Source organism: Phacochoerus africanus, chromosome 2, assembly GCF_016906955.1.
Source record: "Phacochoerus africanus isolate WHEZ1 chromosome 2, ROS_Pafr_v1, whole genome shotgun sequence".
NCBI lineage: Eukaryota > Metazoa > Chordata > Mammalia > Artiodactyla > Suidae > Phacochoerus > Phacochoerus africanus.
In genome coordinates, this window is record NC_062545.1 from 36,455,535 (window position 1) to 36,475,974 (window position 20,440).

At 37.0% G+C, this 20,440-nt stretch overlaps 1 pseudogene; it reads left to right on the forward strand.

The window, feature by feature from the left end:
* The first annotated feature begins 17,025 nt into the window (after positions 1 to 17,025).
* On the forward strand, positions 17,026 to 20,069 carry LOC125120624 (vimentin-like; annotated as a pseudogene).
* Positions 20,070 to 20,440: the final 371 nt, after the last annotated feature.

Here is a 20,440-nt window from a genome sequence, read left to right on the forward strand (position 1 = left end):
AATAATAAAATGCATGCATCTAGATTACATAAGTTTGATAATACTTTTGGCATTATTATGAACATTATGAAACTTAGAGGTCAAATATACTTTAAAACAGAGTTGGTCTTCCTATTGAACTTGTATATTCCTTGAATTCTCTCAAAATCTATTGGCAGCTTTCCAGTCCAGGCCACCATTAACTCTCAAAAGGACTATTCTCTCTTGCCACACTTCAATTCAATTTCTCCTGCCCCTCAGCATCTTTCCACTGTCATTCTCTCTCTCTGATACATCACTCACCCTTCAGGATTCAATTTAAATGTCATCCCCTTTCAAAGTTTTCCTCAGCTTCCCTCTCACTCCTCCACTCTATAGCACTTGTCCTCTATTTGAGCCTATCATTCATTGGTGTGTTGGAGGCAAATCATACTACAGCGCCAGAACAAATTATGGACATTTACTCTCAATTTCATGTTCAGTAATCTCACACTGGCAGCTTGAAACTGGCTAATACGGAAGTATTTATTTATTTATTTATTTATTTATTTATTTATTGTCTTTTTTTTAGGGCAGCTCCCGTGGTATATGGAAGGTCCCAGGCTAGGGGTCAAATCAGAGCTACAGCTGCTAGCCTACGCCGCAGCCACAGCAATGTGGGATCCAAGCCTCATCTGCAACCTATACCACAGCTCATGGCAATGCTGGATCCTCCACCCACCGAGTGAGGCCAGGGATCAAACGCACATCCTCATGGATACTAGTCAGATTCATTCCCACTGCACCACAATGGAATTCCAATATGGAAGTATTTAAATTACATAAATTGGAAAATGCTACAAATTAAAGATTCTTCCCTGTCTCCCTCCGTCCCAACTGGTCTTATTGCTCCAATCACATTCACCAAAAAGCTTATAAATATTTGTTATTATATATTTTATTGTGTGATCTTTGCTGAATGTTTTTCCTGACTTCTCCTTTGATCATAAATTCCATGATGTCAGAGACTTTATCCCTTACTGTTGATTCCAAGCCAGTGCCTAGAGAATAGAATATGGTCAATTCATGTTTAATAAAAAACAAGTCACTAATTTACATAAAATACTTAGTTACAAAATATTTATTTTAAAACTAATGCATTACTATTGCAAAAAATCGGAAAATACCACATATGGTAAATAAAGTAAATGTGTGGAGCCTACCACAGAGGCAATCATGGTTTAGATTTTGGTCAATATCATTTAAGACCTTCTCCTATTTACAAATATATAGTATGGATGTATGCGTGCAATTTTATGATTTTTACACTACATATTGTGTTTTAAGATACCTTGTGAATGGTTTTACATGTTGCATCTTTCTATGTTCATCATCTATCTATGTATATAGATATATAATATTTACAGTACCAATTTAATGTCTTTTGAATGTACCATTTTTTTTTACCAATAATCTGGGAAGAATTTAAAGTTTTAGATGTAATCAATAAATTTGTAATTAATATTCATATCATTTCTTTTTATTAATCTGTGGTCATTTCCTTAACATAGAATACAGTATGCTACTGGTTTAATTTTTTTTATAATATGAATTTCCAAAGTACTTTTTGGCAATGGAAATTAACTACCTTCATTGTACATAAGGGCCTTTTTCTCCAAACACTCTCAATCACTGTATATTAACCTGCATGTCTCCCAGAGATGAATAAAAAATAAATCTAGCTTTAATTTATATTTCTTTAATTTGAAAAAGGTTCAGTACATTATTCAAAGTAAAAAATAATAACATAAAATAATAGAAACTCCAGAATATAAACCATCCCATTATTTGGCAAATATACTCTTTCTCTCCTTAAACAACTCTGCTAAGTTTTTTTTTTTTTTTGTCTTTTTTGTCTTTTGTTGTTGTTGTTGTTGCTATTTCTTGGGCGCTCCAGCGGCATATGGAGGTTCCCAGGCCAGGGGTCGAATCGGAGCTGCAGCCACCGGCCTACGCCAGAGCCACAGCAACGCGGGACCTGAGCTGCGTCTGCAACCCACACCACAGCTCACGGCAACGCCGGATCGCCAACCCACTGAGCAAGGGCAGGGACCGAACCCGCAACCTCATGGTCCCTAGTCGGATTCGTCAACCACTGCGCCACGACGGGAACGCCCTGCTAAGTTTTTTTGAAGCAAGATCCTCTGTAAAGCTCAAGATCCGTTCTGAAAATCTGGCTCTGCAAATTTTATAAGAAAAACAAATTTGATGAGGAAAAGAAAAGGTGAAATGGGGATGATAATTTCCTCCTTGGTGACTACGTAGAGCATGTGCAGAGAATTTTATCAGTCAGGAGGAACCAATGGCAACCTCTGTAGGACCTTCAACTTTAGGGCTCCTGCCATCCCTAGGAGCTATCCAGGGTACTGGATTGAAGCTCTGTCTGACCCAAAGGACCAGAGTCCCAGGTCTCTGTGATTGTAACCTCTGTAGTAATTCCACCTTGATGTCCCAAATTCCAGCTACCACTCCAAAACCATAGCTATCCTGCACAGAACTAAATTAAAAAAAATCAACCAACTGATTTTCTCAACTATGTTCAAGGAGGGTTTGCCTAAACATTTTGCTTACTTGCTTACTCCTTGGTCCTGTAACCTGTCATTTATGCCTCCAATTAGCCTGATACCCCAGCTGAATATCTAAAACAAACACCTTAGTAATGATTGCCATTTTCAATGGAAACTATCACCTATTCGTTGTTTACATCTACCTGTAAGGAAAATTTGAGGGGTGTGAGCAAGTTTGCAAAGACCAGAAAAACTCCCATTGCCATGTGGTCCTCCTTTTTTTCCTATTTCACCATTACTTCTCCATGAATTCAATTATTGATAATATGTACCCTTCTTTTTATCTAACACATTTCCTTATTATCTTCAAGCTTGACTACTCTGGAGCTTTGAAGAAATATTCATTGTATTATATCAGCATTTTAAGTCTCCCTAAATATTAGTCCTCTTCTTCTGAAAACTGGGCAGAAGGAGAATATCAAGTGCAGTGAACCCATGGGTTGAAACAGTTGTATGCATGTTTCACATATTAAATAGCTAAGGAGAATTATGGACCTCTAAAAATTTGGGTCTTTCAACTTAACCGTGACAGTGAATTGGTCCCAAAAGAGGGTTGAAGCCATTGCTTTGGGTAACAAGATGTTTGTTTGTTTATTTGTTTGTTTTTTAACTAACTGAAGCATGCCTTTTTTGGCTTTTTATATGGACCACTCCCAAAAAAGTATAGAAAAATAAGAAAAGCACTCTTTGTCCTCTCTTTTACATGGAGACCACTGCAGCTATATTTTTACTTCTAGAAAACAACCTAAAGAACAGATATTTTTATTATGTCACACAGGAATTCTCCAGATAGGCAGCACCTCACAATTAGGTCAAAGCAAAACTCACGAACTAAAATGTCTACCAACATGTATGGAGCCAATAATCGGCTTTTAAAACCTACTTACTCTTATAAAAATGAAAAGACAAAAAAGTAAAATTGAAAATTTGAGAAAATATAGAATAAAAAGCCTAAAAGAGTATGCTAGATGACAAAATTCCTCTAGGTTGGATAATATTGCATTCATGGAAAGGAATGACATAGATAGCAGGATATGAAAAAGAGATTAAGAAGGACTTTTAAAAATTTAAAGCATTTGCAAAAATAAAAATTTCTAAAAATAAATACATTTACGAAAGATTTTTAAAATCATGACATTTCAGAATATTAAAGATAAAGATACTAAAATATTGTGGGAATGGTTATGAGGAATTTTTTTAAAGGCATCAGTCAAATAGTAAGTTACTGTAAAGATTTTTGGGAAAAGAGTCAGAAAATTTACCATCATTGCTTAAGAAGGTGTTTGAAGATACACATCATTAAAATGAGAGGACTGACTCAAAAAGTGAATAACATAAGACACAGAACAATGAATTTAGCCTTCAAAAGCCATCAAAAGAAATTACGGGATGACAACTGCATCAGCACTTGATTGCACCTATACTGACAGATAATGTAGGAAAGCATCTTGGAATACAAGGCCATTCAAGAGAGTATATGATACAATGAAGTTTTAAAATTTAAAAATGGATGAAATCTGACTCAATAGCCTGTATATTTTAAAGCTATCTTTATACATTTCCACAGTTGTGCCAATTTACAGCTTAAATTATAGCACAGGTAAATTTTAATTTGTTACAACCATATCCAAATCCTGGGTATCACAAGTTTAAAAAACACATTTTTGTAAATTTTTCTTTTGGCCACACCCACGGCATGCAGAAGTTCCCAGGCCAGGGACTGATCCGCAGCAGTGACAGTGGCAAATCCTTAACTGCTAAGGCCACCAGAGAACTCTCAAAATACACATTTAAAAGCCTGAAATTTTAAAAATAGTTACAAATTGAAATTAAAAGGAAAGCACAAGAGCACTTAAAAATCAAGAAAATAAAGTACAATTACATTGGATATAAGGCTGGAGGAGATAATTCTTTATGACCAGATAATTCTTTGTTGTGGGAGCTGTCCTATGCATTATAGGATGTTAATAGCATCCCTGACATCTACCCACTAGATGCCAGTAGCACCTTCCTTGTGTTGTGACAACCAAAAAAATGTCTCCTGACATTGCCCCTGTTCTCTAGGGGACAAAACAATATCTAGTTAAGAATGATTTTATCCTTATCATCCCTCATTTTAAAAAGTTATGATTTATATATTTATTTGAAAGAATTTCATTAGCAACATTACACATCTATTTGAAAATATTAAAAAGCTTTAATTTTTTTAGCCACATTGCATATTCCTACTAATCCAGATTGATCTTGTACTCAATTTGTTATAATTAATGACCTTCCCTGTGTTTATAGAGGCTAATCCTTCAATGCAGAGACAATGGTGTGCAGATGAGTATAACTCTATCAAAGTACATTTTCCATGTACCTTAGCTAGCTCTTAGTTATGATATTTGGAAAGACATAATTTTAAAAATATGTTTAGAAACCATAAAATATTTAGTTATTAACTTTATTGTCACATTAAACTATTAGGTCAAAAAAAAGAATTCACAATCAAGGCCTCAGGTTCTGGGATGGCTTTTAAATTTTTTTTTTTTTTTAACTACAGAAGTAGTATGTGCTGCTTCTAAGGAAAGGTGTGTGTGAGTATAAACACATATTTCCTTTCTCTCTATTCCAAACTTCTTCTTTCTTTGGAGAATATTTTTGATTTGTCTTGTTTTGTTTCTGTTTTTTTTTTTTTTTTTTTTTTTTTTTGCTTTTTAGGGCTGCACCTGTGGCATATGGAAATTCCCAGGGTAGGGGCTGAAACCAAGCTGTAGCCGCCAGTCTACGCCACAGCCACAGCAACATGGGATCTGCTGCATCTGCAACATGCGCCACAGCTCGCAGCAATGCAGGATCCTTACCCACTGAGTGAGGCCTGGGATTGAACTCGCATCCTAATGGATACGAGTTGGGTTCATAACACACTGAGCCACAACAGGAAATCTTGGAGAATCACTGTTCACAGTTAGGTATGAACATTTCCAAAGAATTTTCTGTGCACAAAGACATAGATACCTTAATAGCGGTCATGTAGTTGAACTATGAAAAATTTCAAAAAGTTTCTATGCTTTCCTTGTGCATAGTTTGCTCTATTAAGACAAACCTATAGATTCAAAAAATAAATGTGTTCTCCTCTGGCAACTCCAACTTTTTCTTCATAAGAGAAAAGCGTGGAAAGCAACTCAAGAAAACCTTGACAGAGGCGTGTTTGAAAAGCAACACTCTGGCTGATTGTTTTTTCCTGTTTTCCTACTGTTCCACACCACATTTCAAATGGAAACCTAAACTTTTTCATTTGAAAATATTATAAGTCCTCTAAAAGAACTATTGAATACTAAAAAAGGAAGCTACCCGCATATTCTAAGGTAAATTTTTAGTGTTTAACATAATGAAATATATTTTTAGTCAATTAAAAACTTACTTTAAAACTTTCAGTAACATTTTTTGACCTGAGTTATATATGCCAGAATTCTGAAGCCAAGAGCAATGGAGCTAGTCCAAAGATAGACATTTACAGACAGCTCTTGTCAACACAGTGTTTCATTTTGTTTTCTCACACACATGCACCTCTAATAAGCCTTAGAACACATGCTAATTCCCCTGTGCAGAATTAAAGCAACAATCACATTCCCAGATCTTAGGAAAAGGGAAGTTTTCTAGTACTGCTACCCAGTGGTGACTGAAAAAGTTGCTAAGAAAACAGGTATTTTAATCTCATATCTTCCTTTTCATACCCCTGCATATTTTTTCCCCATTTTAAATCTACTTTCTAACCGTAATCTTGTCCTCATATCTGTTTTACCTCATCCTTTTAAATCCAGCCTTCTGTGGACTGCCCATCCAAAAAAGATTTCCCTTACTCTATATGCCTGAAACACTATGATTTTTATGATACTAACCTAGAATTAAATTCTCTGATGAATATTAGTTATTTTTAGTAGTAGTTTTCCCTCTTGGACTTGATCATAAGGTCTTGTAAGTAAGACCCTATTAGGTTCTTCATCGTTTCTTCCACTACATCAAACATTTGCTAAGCATCCAGGCTCTGCTAAGAAAAGTCTATGTGGAAATTTCCATTTTTTTCAAAAGTAATGTTTTGTCTCTTTTTAGAGACTCAGTGCCTCTCCTTTTTCTGCAAAAAAATTGATCCCCAGCTTATTTGTGGCAGGTGCTCTGATGTCTGCTTTCATCTGCTCAAAGAGATAGTCAGCAGGATGGGGTGCGTACGGCTTCTCATATCTACATTTCACTTTCTGTGAAGGTGGATCCATTTCTCAGGAGGACCCCTTAGAGAGGGTTCACCCTACCTGTAGCACTACTTGAAGAGCCATACAAGAACAAGCCACACTGATTAAACCTCACTGACATTGTTTCATATTCTTTGAAATAATAGTACCTATCTTCCTTAGCTGTCAGGAAGATTAATACAATAACAATATTTGAAAGAATTCATTATTAGGGAAATGCGAATCCAAAAAACAGTGAGGTACAACTTCACACTGGTCAGAATGGCCATCGTTAATAAGTCTACAGATAACAAAAGCTGCAGAGTGTGTGGAGAAAAGAGAACTCTCCTACACTGTTAGTGGGACTGTAACCACTATGGAGGACAATATGGAGGTTCCACAGAAAACTAATGATGTCATATGATGCAGCAATCCAACTCCTGGGCATATACCCAGAGAAAACTATAATTCAAAAAGATACATGCGGCCCTATGTTCATTGCAGCACTAGTCACAATAGCCAAAACACAGAAACAACCTAAATGTCCATCAGCAGATGAATGGATTAAGAAGAAGTGGTACATATATACAGTAGAATACTATTCAGCCATAAAAAGAATGAAATAACGCCATTTGCCGCAACATAGATGCAGCTAGAGATTCTCATAATAAGCGAAGTAACTCAGAGAAAGACAAATACCATATGATATCACTTATATGTGGAATCTAAAATATGGCACAAATGAACCTATCTGCAAAACAGAAACAGACTCACAGACAAAGAAGAGACTTGTAGTTGCCAAGGGGGAGGGGGTAGGGAGTGGGATGGACGGGGAGTTTAGGGTTAGTAGATGCAAACTAATACATGTAGAATGGATAAACAATGAGGTCCTGCTGTGTAGCACAGGGAACTATATCCAATCTCCTGGGATAGACCATGATGGAAAATAACATAAGAAATAACATATATACGTGTATGACAGGGTCACTTGCTGTATAGCAGAAATTGGCACAATATTGTAAATCAACTACAATTTAAAAATGTAAAAAAAGAAAAAAAGAATTCAGCAGTGAAGGGCCCAGAGGGAGCATTATTACCCCTGACACTACTATCAGTACTATACCATCACAAAATTATGGGGTAGCCACTGCTTTGTCTTTTTTTTTTTTTTTTTTTTGCTTTGCTTTTCTAGGGCTACACCTGTAGCATATGGAAATTCCTAGGTTAGGGGTCGAATTGGAGCTACAGCTGCCAGCCTACACCACAGCCACAGCAACGTGGGATCTGAGCAGTGTCTGTGACCTACACCACAGCTTATGGCAATGCCAGATCCTTAACCCACTGAGCAAGGCCAGGAATAGACCCCACATCCTCATGGATACTAGTCAGGTTCTTTACTGCTTAACTCCCACCACTGCTCTGTCTTTACCCTGAGAGAGTCTTTAAAATAATATTCTCGGAGTTCCCATCGTGGCACAGTGGTTAACGAATCTGACTAGGAACCATGAGGTTGAGGGTTCAATCCCTGGCCTTGCTCAGTGGGTTAAGGATCTGGCGTTGCCATGAGCTGTGGTGAGGTTGCAGACGCGGCTCAGATCCCATATTGTGGCTCGGGCGTAGGCCGTTGGCAATAGCTCCAATTCGACTCCTAGCCTGGGAACCTCCATATGCCGTGGGAGCAGCCCAAGAAATGGCAAAAAGACAAAAATAATAATAATAATATTCTCCATACTTAGTGTCTTCTTTGTGCCTCTTACATAGTAATGTTTCCTAAGAATGTACTTAGAATGTAATTTTCTCAGATGTCTCTCCAAAGGAATTGCAGGAAGGTCTTAGCTAAATCTATTATAGCCTAGAGAAAATGTCTAATCACTTTCCCAGAAGGTCTAGTGTTTGCCCAGAACTGCAATGTGAGTAGTTAGGACTGAGTATTAGGTTGTCTAATTCATAGAATACATTTCCTATGTGTGGGAGGAAGGTTGAAGGGATAGGAGTGAATTTAAAGCATTGCCAAATCAGTAAAATGAATCTACTTGTCCAAAAAGTGAGAGGTAGAAAAATGTACTATTGAAAAAGAATGGAGTTATATTTGGAATATCTATTAAGTACTACACACAATTACATTAATTTGCTATTTGAAATAAAATTAAGAATTAGTGAGAAAATAACACATCCAATAAAATTTTTCAAATTCAAATAAAGAGCAGAAATTCAAGAAAATTTTCCAGTAGTTTGAAAATGGCTAAAATATTTTTTTAAATATAGCATAGTGAAGATACTCAGCTGATTACAAATTAATATTAGAGTTATACAATTTTTCCAAAAAGCTACATAATTTTTCACACTTCGATAGGCTAAAATTACCAAAGTGAAATGCATGTATCTTAGGTATACAATTCACAAAGTTTTAACAAATATATACATCCGTGTAACTAATCAAGATACTGAACATTCTCATTACCATAGAAACTTTCCTCCTGGCCCCTTACATTTAATTTCCCTTCCCTACAGACAACAACTCTTCTAGTCACTACCATATATTAGATGTTCCAGCCTTTGAATGTAATACAAATGAAATAATACAATATGTACTCAACAAAAGAATTTTCAAATGTGACCTTAAAAGAAACCAAACCAGTCTAAGTAACTATATTGTGGCAGTGTTGTTATAATATGTGAAATGTAATGTGTGATGTATCACAAATATGTTTCACTAATATTTGTTTGGACAATGACCCAGATCATGCCATATTATTTCTTAATTCTGTTACTTTTTTTTTTTTTTGTCTTTTAAGACCACACCCATGGCATATGGAGGTTCCCAGGCTAGGGGTCAAATTGGAGATGTAGCCTCTGGCTTACATCACAGCCACAGCCACACCAGACCTGAGTCGCATCTGCAACCTACACCACAGCTTAGGGCATCACCATACCCTTAACCCACTGAACAAGGCCAGGTATTGTACCTGCAACCTCATGGATACTAGTCAGATTCACTTTCACTGAGCCACGATGGGAACTCCTTAGATTCTGTTACTTGCATTAGGAGTAGCTAAACAAATAAAGACAAATATGATGCCTCAATTTAGAGCATTCAATGGAAAATCATTCTCACTTTTGCAGAATATATGAATCATAGTAGCCACTTTTGAAACTACCTAAATTTGTATAATGCCTCAAAAAGCATTAAGCTAAAAGAGATATTTGCTAAACAAGTAACCCGAGGAAACCCACTTGTGTAATGCGTGTAAAAGGGTCAACAAAAAGACACAAAGGCCTAGGAAGCTTAATGCACAACATGCAAACTCAAATGAGGTGGGAATGAGGCAGCACTGGGAATGGAGCCCCATAGGGAATGAGGGTGGGGCAGTAGGGAGACCTGCCATATGGAGGAGACAAATTGATGCTGTCCCCAAAGAACCCGAGTTGCTTTTCCTGGCCTTCACTATCCCCTTCCCTAAAATAAAGGGAAGAGAAATCTTTGCAGAAGAAGGAAAATTAGCAGAGTCCTGGAATTAGGGTGGTATTTTGGTAGAAGAACATCATAATCAGAAAGTACATCAATAATTGTAAGATAGTTAATAGATGGCTTAGCCCCAGAAGTAGACATTGATCATGAAGCAGAGAATAGCCTTGTAAACCAGAATACAATACTGATCCCTTATCCCTGGGGGATAGGTTCCAAGACACCCAGTGGGCATCTGAAACTGTGTATAGTACCAAACCCTATACATATTATGGGTTTTTTTTCCTATACATATATACCTATGAAAAAGTGTAACTTAAACTAAACTTTAGGCATAGTAAGAGATTAACAACAATAACTAATAATAAAGTAGAACAACTGTTAACACCATAGTGTAATAAAAGTTATGTGAATGTGCTCTCTTTCTCTCTCAAAATATCTTATTGTACAAAGTTAATGCCTTTTCCATCCTAAGCACTTTTCATGCACTATGGCCCTAAATTTTGCAGTTGGAGTTGTGACACAAAAACTAGCACAAATTTCCTTTTCCTTCTTCACAAGATTCGTACTTAACTACAGAACTTAGAGGCCTCAGCACACTTTTTTTTTTCTTTTTTATTAAGTTGAGAACTTCCACATTTTCACTTCAAGGAAGCACTTCTCTTTGGCATATCCAAATCACCAGCATCGCTACTCTTGTGCTTTGATGTCATGATTAAATAAAATAAGGGTGACTTGAAAAAGGCACTGAGATAATGCAACACTCTATCTGATAACCAAAGTGGATACTAAGTGACTAGGGCGCAGGATATGCAGGACAAATGGATGATTCATGTCCCAAGTGGGACAGAGTAGGATGGGGTGAGATCACCTCATGATACTCAGAACTGTGTGCAATACAGAAATTATGAATTGTTTATTTCTGGAATTTTTCATTTAATATTTTCAGACCACAGTCGACTGTGGGTAACTGAAAGCTTGGAAGGCAAAACTGCAGACAAAGGAAGACTATTGCACTGGCTTTCCAGCATCTAGGATGGCAAATATCACCCTCCACTCCTCTCACATCCCCATTCAGTTTGGTTTTCTTGCCAATGCCAATGAATTTTACATAGATCCTTAGTATGCAATCAGTAAGAAATGAATGTATTAGCAGCAGAATTTTAGTATTCTCAGATTTAATGTTCATTCTACATATTACATTAGGCACTTTTTCAAGAAATTAAACCTGATTACCAAGGCTGGTACCAGTACTAGCTAGCAATGCTAGCAAGCTGCATTTTGCAACAGCTAGTTCTAGGAGTCCTTTGATGTGTTATTTAGGTGATGGTTGTGGGGATGGGGGCAAGCAAGGGGTAGAAGAAGTGATGGTGGGTGGGGAGTGGATTAAGCTAAAAGGGTTATTGCTAAACAAGTAACCTGGGGAGCCTCATGGAAAGATTATGACTGTCAAATGCGGTACATAAATTTGGTTCCGTTATACTCTAAGACATCTTAGAATTACAAAAGCTTTACTAGCCTAAACTTCTCTAAGTTAAGACAGTAAAATAAATACCAATATTCCTTGTTTCTAACTCATCATTAATTATAGCTAATTCAAAAAATATAAGCACCTCTAAGTGTAATTTAAGACTTGAAGGACCCCTCATTTACTTTCTAATGTATGGACCCAAGCAAAGATTTAATTTAAACATAAAGAATAATCTTAACATATCTTTGTAACAGCATGGGGAAAAAAAACATTTGTAGAATCATCAATATTGCAAATATCTAAAACTGCATTACATTTAGATGGAATAAAATTTGGAAATATATTAAATGCAGTTTCACTGTTCTTCACTTTTCTGGATAGAAGCCATTCTGGTGTTGTACTTCTGAAATCAAAAGACATATATTCTATATTCAAAAGTTTTATACGCAAGAAAAAAAACAGAGTAATATTTTGTTCAAACAGTTTTCAATCCTTTCTTTAGAAAACCTTATAGTACAAAATAAAAGTCTCATTGCCAAATACCCCAGAGATTGGTTTATACCCTCCTGCAAAAGTACCACCAAGGGGAAATGTTTTGACCCTTTCTTTCTCAGAGGTAGATCACAAGGGACCTCAGAAGGCAGTGAGCAAAAGCATTTTGAAATTAAATGCCTCATTTTATTAAAGCAAATTTCACCATCAACTGACATTCTTAGCCACAAACTTTCACATAACACCTCACTGTTTATTTGTTTGAGCTGTAAAGTAGAAGTTTCACCTTCTTGAAAGCCAAACTGTATACAGCAGGAAAGCTGCTTTCTTTAAAACAACCATGACACAAAGTTTATAGCAAAGATATTTTTATAATGTTTAGTACATGGTAGCAGAATTTATCCCAGAGTGGAATTTTGTTTGTTTATTTTTAATGGTGGGTACTGCACTACATCTGACCTCTCCACCATGAGAAAGAATTCTCTCCATTCCTCACCGATATACTGCTTTCAAAGAGGTAGTTGCTAGCTTGGGAGGCAAAGTAGTGTGCAGACTGGCGCTGCCATGAATGGGGTTCCCAGAAGTCCATGAGCCACTTTCGTCCCAGAGGTTGGCCTGTTTTAAGAACTTCTCTTAATATATACATTTTCCTCAAAGGCCTTATTAAAAGATTCAGGACACCAGAAATTTTGGATAACCGAAACTTAAATTTCATATGATTAATAGTTAACATCCTTGCTACTTTCTGCTCCAAGTTTATCTTTAATGGAAAAATAAAAATCATAAAATAAAAAAAGATATCATCTCAATGCCTAAAATAATGATAAAGTTGATGATACTGATGGAATCTCTTATTAAGAAGACCTTGACTAAGTTTAATGGTAACCTACTCTAAGTCAATGTGTGTCTGTGTGTGTGTGTGTACCTACATGAGGTCAGCAAAATAAATACTGTTCTCACCTGGGTTTGTCTACTTTGCATACTAAAATCTTGCCTGAAATGAAAACATAGAATGCACTTGGTCCTGAATTCTAGAAATGATGGTGACTCTTACCTTAATACCTTATGAATAAAATCAAAGAAATCATTGAAAATGACAAATTCAAATTACAAAATCACAAAAATAAACGTTTTACTGCGCTCTTTAAGAATAAATATACCAAACAATCTCTGAAAGCAATGCAGTAGAAATCTGACGTAAACTTAATGGTTTCTTTTCATTACAAATCTGGTGAAATTTTTTTACACAATACGACTAAGTGAATAATCTCTCTTCTGGTCCAGATTGTATTGCTTTTTTTCCAAAGGTTGGCTAATTCTCTTCTTTGTACTGCATGAAATTGTAGCAAGACAGTCCCTGCTTTATATCAAGACTTTAGTTTCATTACTGCCTTATGAACTTGTTCAAAGTTCACCTTAAGTACAGCTTTATCACTTGATTTTCAAGCAGGCTAACTTTCTCTTTTAGGCTCTGAAAAATACCAGATTTTTCTTTCTATGGACAAGGATATTCGTGCCCCTTCTCTGTTCTCCACCAGAATGTAGAAATGGGGATGGTTGCACCCCAATTTTTTGGCAGAAGAGTAACTTTCTGAATGGAAAATTCATACGGAAATGTTAATATTCTATTTGGATCCCTTGAATTGCGATCATATTCCTCATAAACACATCACACAGGGCCAAATAATAAATCTAAGAGAAATAGCGGTTTTGCCTAGAAGACTATGTCTCAGTGGCCATTTTTCATTTACCAAAAATAGATTACTTAAATGGGCTCAGCATTCATATGTTATGCAGTGTAGGTAATCACAGCAGTAAAATGAAAGCTGGATTTGAAATGGCACATCTGAGGTATTTTACTCTAGTAGATATTTTGCTCTACGTTGCTATCATTTTACAAAGTGCCATTAATTAAAATTTGTAGTTAAAACCATTGGTGGTACTTGTAAAGTTAAAATGACAAAGTGATGCCCAACGTAAACCATCCTGGGAGAAGTTTTTTTTTAATAGATATTCCATTTTTGTTTTTACTTACAATATAATGTTCAGGTTGGTATTGCCTTAAATAGCAATAATTTTCTAGGAAATATCCACTTAAAAAAGAAAACTGTACAGTATACTCTAAAAGAATACTTATTTGACATTTTAGGTTATAGTAAAGCTTGTTTTTATAACAGCTGCAGTTGCATCAATATGAAGAGAGAGTAGTAAGGTAAATAACACTGAAGTCTTTCGGCCACATGGCTATTGCTAATCCATGTGCTTTATCCATGGTTCAGAGCAAGCTTATACTGCTATATTTTAAAACTAATGTGTCACCTTATGAAGCAGGGTCTAAACATTATTTTAAATATCTAAAAAGCAACTGGTTTCTACAAATCAATTTAATTTCCTGATCCAATTATAATTTTGATACCACTGAACATACTTTCATTTCCAACAAAAACAAATTTCCTGATAACACAAAAGTAAAAAACAAATAAATAAAAATGCTTTTTGCTGTCACTGTAATGCTTCTGTGGGACAATAATTTTAAAATAACACAAAATTTTAAACAATTTTAAAACGCATTTAGATTAGAACAGGTATTTGGCTAAAAACAGAAAGTTTGATGTATAAATTTGAATAAGTACAAGATATACAAAAGACAAAAAAAAATTCAAAAGTATAAAATCCTTAATTTTTACAATGGAGAAGAGTTATTATTGAGACTCCCAAGAGGGAACATGGTAGTGAAGATGACAGCAACCCCCTTCCCCAGTCAGGCAGTCTTTGGTAAGCAGCCAATATAAGGATTAGAATATATAGATTCTTTTTTACAATGTTAACTAACCTTAACTGGATAAAGCTGAGTAATGTCTTTAAGAAGTCATCACTCTGACAACTACATTTAAATCCAGTCATGGGCATTTTAAATTATTTTTTACAACCAAAGAGAAAAGTCTTTGTTAAAGGCAACTCAGTAAAAAGGATACTCAAACCAGTACTTGTTTTTCAACTGCTTGATGTTTCCATAAAAACCAGTTTCAAAACAGGAAAGTAAAATTTTCACGACAGGACAAATATTGATAATCAGAGAATGGAATCAGCTTTTGGTGTAAAAGAAAACTTCATGCTTAAAATGACTAATCAACTTATTAGTTGATAGTGTCAAACATTTTAATATACTCATATACTATTCCTTTACTTGGTTCTTTTACCTAAGAGTTAGAGAAAATCATGGGGAACCAATAATTTGGACATTTAATTGATCTTTGATTAAAGAAGATTGATTTCCTTTTTCACCTCAATAATTTAAAAATGGCATTAATTTGCTTTACACTGCATTGCAAGATATGTTAAGTGAATTTGAGCATTGGATGAAAAGAGTTGATCCTGAGAATTAGTGGTTTGAAATTTATTTTAATTACATGAAATCGAAGTCATGGCATTATGGGTAAAATAAAGAATATCCCGGAGTTCCCGTCGTGGTGCAGTGGAAATGAATCTGGCTAGGAACCGTGAGGTTGCAGGTTCAATCCCCAGCCTTGCTCAGTGGGTTAGGGATCCAGCATTGCTGTGAGCTGTGGTGTAGGTTGCAGACGCGGCTCAGATCTGGTGTTGCTGTGGCTCTGGCGTAGGCTGGCGGCTACAGCTCCGATTAGACCCCTAGCCTGGGAACCTCCATGTGCCGCAGGTGCGACCCTAAAAGAAAGACAAAAAAAAAAAAAAAAAAAAAGAATATCCCTAACCGCCAACAAATTGTCCTTTCCCTGAGTCCCTGTCAATCTACAATATCATGTAACCTCTGAACCTCTCCAAAAGAGATCAATACTTCTGTCCAAATAGAGGGAAAATATTCTACAGCGCATTTGCAGTACTAGTCTCGTTGAATTGCTTAACTGATTGTCTCTGCACTGACTGTCTTGTCGTATGGAGAAGAGAAAAGATAAACTGCCACCTGAATTTACATATTTATATGAGAGACTGTGTTCTTAACATATTATGACATCTAGACCAAAAAGCAAGTAGAAATTGTTCAACGTTGAACCTGAAATGAGGGTCACTTCTCTCTAATTCAGCACAAATTTTTGAAGTTGACAGATCCAGTGATGAAAAAATACTATCCATTAGCCAAGAAGTTTAGTTAAAAAAATTTGTTTTCCTGATAGTAATTATTTTAAAATACTGCTTTCTCTTAAAGCAGCCCCATCACACCATAAAATATGATGCAATTTTTATACAAATTCACAGAAATTTCTTGGAGTATGTATTAGAAGGGGTTCTTCAGAGAAACAGAACCAATAGGAGCTATGTGTAAGAGAGATTGATTACAGGGCTTGAGCGGTGCAGTTACAATGTGGGTAAATCCTATGATCTTCAGGGTGAGTCAGCAATCTGGAAACCCAGGAAAGACTGAAGGGAGGCAATTCAATAGATGATTCTAAGGCTCAAAGAAGAGACCTAGACCTTGGATTAAAAATTTTAAATCAATATATGAAAAGTAGTTGAAGGCACAGGAAAGAAGTGATTACATAGGCAGAGAGGTACAGAATGGAGTTTACTTGTCTCCAAAATCTAGAGCTGGGATAGACAGAGGAGGACACAGTAAAAGTTTCTGAGCACTGGTGGTAACAGAGAGAAATCAAGACTAGCAGAAGCCTAGAGATGTGTACGTTTTATCAAAGAGGCAGTGTCAGCCTTTTCAGGTGCTCTGGGGAGCAAAATAAGTTGAGGACTAAAAATTGTTGGCTTGGGCAAAATATAAGTAGTCAGTCACCTTGAGAGCTCTTTCAGGGCAGCAGAGAGAACAATAGCTTCATGAACACTCTGCCACTTTTGCTTCGGGGCCTCAGCATCAGAGCTCTACCAGTGATCCACTGCCTACACCCAGTGCCCTCTTGCTTGCCTCTCTTCCCAGAGCCAGTCCACACTGCCACCCTCTGGTAACAAGTCCACCAGATTGAGGACCCTGTCTCTATTTCAGGATCTCAGTGACCTCAGCACCATGAGATGACTCCTCTCCAGCCAGAGTGCAGTGACCATGTTCTACTATACTCACAGCTGGGCCAGCGGAGTGTACATCATGCCCTCCTTGGCTTTGACCTTAGCACCACATTTAAGAACACCTGCACCAAGGAGAAGGTGGAGCCCTGGAGCCAAATGACTGCATCACCGAACCTATACCACCAAGGTGCACTTCCCTGCACAGCAGACTCTGATCCTGAAGGCCCAGCCCAAGGGCTAGGGAAGGCACATCCGGGGACCTCTATAAAAAGGAGATGCAAGAGCAGCGCCAGCAGATGGGTCTGTGTACCAGCGAAAGGTAAGCTCAGGGAAGCAACCTGACTTCCCAAGCTCTGGAAGAAGTTGCAAGAGGAGATGCTTCAGAGAGGAGCTCAGAGGGAAGAAACTCGGAGCACTCTGCAAACTTTCAGACAGGATGTTGACAATATTTCTCTGGCCTTCCTTGACCTTGAACATAAAGTGGATGCCTTGCAAGAAAAGATTGACTTTTTGAAAAAAACTGCCACAATGATAAAAGCTGTAAGCTGCAGGCCCAGATTCAGGGGTAGCACAGGCAAACTGGGGTGCATGTTTCGAAGCCAGAACTCACAGCAGCTCTGTGGGATGTATGGCAGGAGAATAAAATGTGGCTGCCAAGAACCTTTGGGAGGTTGTAGAATGGTATAAGTCCAAGTTTGCTATCTTTGTCGAGCTCTGTTAAACTAGAGCAATGATGCCCTGAGACAGGTGCAGCAGAAGCTAGAGTACCAGAACCAAATTTAGTCCCTTACCTGCAAAGTGCATGGCTTAAAAGAACTAATGTGTCTCTGTGCACCCGCATGTTCATTGCAGCACTATTCACAATAGGCAAGACATGGAAACAACCCAGATGTCCATCGACAGAGGATTGGATTAAGATGATGTGGTATATATACACAATGGAATACTACTCAGCCATAAAAAAGAATGACATAATGCCATTTGCAGCAACATGGATGGAGCTAGAGAATCTCATACTGAGTGAAATGAGCCAGAAAGACAAAGATAAATACCATATGATATCACTTATAACTGGAATCTAATATCCAGCACAAATGAACATCTCCCTAGAAAAGAAAATCATGGACGTGGAGAAGAGACTTGTGGCTGCCTGATGGGAGGGGGAGGGAGTGGGAGGGATCGAGAGCTTGGGCTTATCAGACACAATTTAGAATAGATTTACAAGGAGATCCTGCTGAATAGCATTGAGAACTTTGTCTAGATACTCATGTTGCAACAGAAGAAAGGCTGGGGGGAAAATGTAATTGTAATGTATACATGTAAGGATAACCTGACCCCCTTGCTGTACAGTGGGAAAATAAAAAAAAAAAAAGAACTAATGTGTCTCTGGAGGTCCACATGCATGAAATGGAAGAGAACTTTGCTGTGGAAGCTGCTAACTACCATGACACAACTGGCCTCCTGTAGAATGAGATTCAGAACAGGAAGAAATGGCCCATCACCTCCGAGAATATCAGGACCTGTAGAATGTTAGCACAACCTGATTTTCAGATCGTCACCTAACAGGAAGCTACTGGAAGGTAAGGAGAGAAGAGTTTTTCTTGGCTCCTCCCAAATATTTCCTCTCTGAACTGAGGGAAACCATTCTGGATTCACTCCTTCCATCTTGAGTGGCTGACAGTCACTCAAAATGGACACTTCTAATACAGAAGGTTAAAACTAGAGATAAACAGGTTTTCAGCAAACCTTCACAGCATCATTGTGATACTGATGCCAATTGCACATACTCAGACCAGCAATATATTTCCAGCAAGAACAAAACAAAATCCATATCTTATAGACGTAGCTTTCTTATGCCTCTATGCCATTTTTTTTTTGAAGCATAAGACAGATTTGGAAGAAAAATAAGCACTTGTTAAGAACCAACACTCCTAAAGAATTTAGAAAAAAAATTACAACATAATCTAGTTTACAGAGAAGTCTAGTGCTACACTAGCTTTTAAAAAATATTTTGAATACCATTGAAACTTCTTTTTTTTTCCTCCAGCAAGTATTCAACCAACTTGTTTCTGCTTCAGTATATCTTCAAAAAAACAAACCAGCAAACAATAAGCAGGGGGAAAATGTCTTTTCAGAATGGGTTGAAGAGAGCCTGGAAAGTAAGATAATGAAAAGAGCAGAATAAGTTCACTCTTTGAGGAGTTTTGCTATTAAGAGGAGACTACGAGAGCAAAAGCTGAAGGAGAACGTGAGGTCAAGAGATGAATTTGGTTTTTGTTTCTGAAAGGTAGGTGATATCAAGATGTGTGTGGGCTAATCCTGTAGCTAGAGAGAAGTTGTGGTGTGGCAAAAGGGGGTGGGGTGTGATATAATTGCAGAAGCAAAGCCATTGAGGAGAAAGGGGATGAGGCCCAGGGCTTAAGGAGGAGCTGGCCTGAGGAGCAGACACTTTCTCTTTCATAACAGGATTGAGAGCTGAGTGAACAGGTGTAGAAGGCACGTTTTCACGACTGGTGGTGGAAACATGAGATGTCATTTTCATCAGATTACATTTGTTTTCTCTCTGCCTATTCTGAGAAGTCATCATATAAATGTTAAAAGGGAAGAGCTTATTAAAGATTTGAGGAGAAAAAAAAATTGGAAGGTGAATTTACTAGGAGAGTAGTACAGTGGTGTTCTGGAAGTGTTGAGGTGTCCCTTCAAGATTTAAATTAAGTCCAGCTTTTATTTTGCCAAGTTTGGATGTTCAGGAGCTCTTAGAAAGTAAAAAGAAAATGTGTTTCATCAGCCCTAGGTTTTGTCAGATGGATGCGATAACCATGGAATCTAAGAAAAGCAGGATGAAGGTGAAGTTATAAAGAAGGTATCAGTACCTGAATATTTGATAATCAACTTTATTTTCTCTCTGCTGTCACACATGTATTTTCTAAAAATACTAGAAAGCTGGCTCAGATATAAAAAATAAACAAGTTAGTACATGTGACCTTGAATCTTATTCCAAATCAAACTTTGGCTCAAGTTATTTGAGCACAGACTTTGAATAGCAAGATAAATAGCCTATATACTTTGTGCTAAACCACTTAGAACACATATCATACAGGTCAATTGAAGAATGCATTTATAAATAGAACTGTTTAAACAATCAAAAGTGGAAGGAAGAGGCTAGAAGTACACCAAAAAAGATAATAATACAAAAGCAATTAGAGCATACTCAATAAAAGGAGAAAAA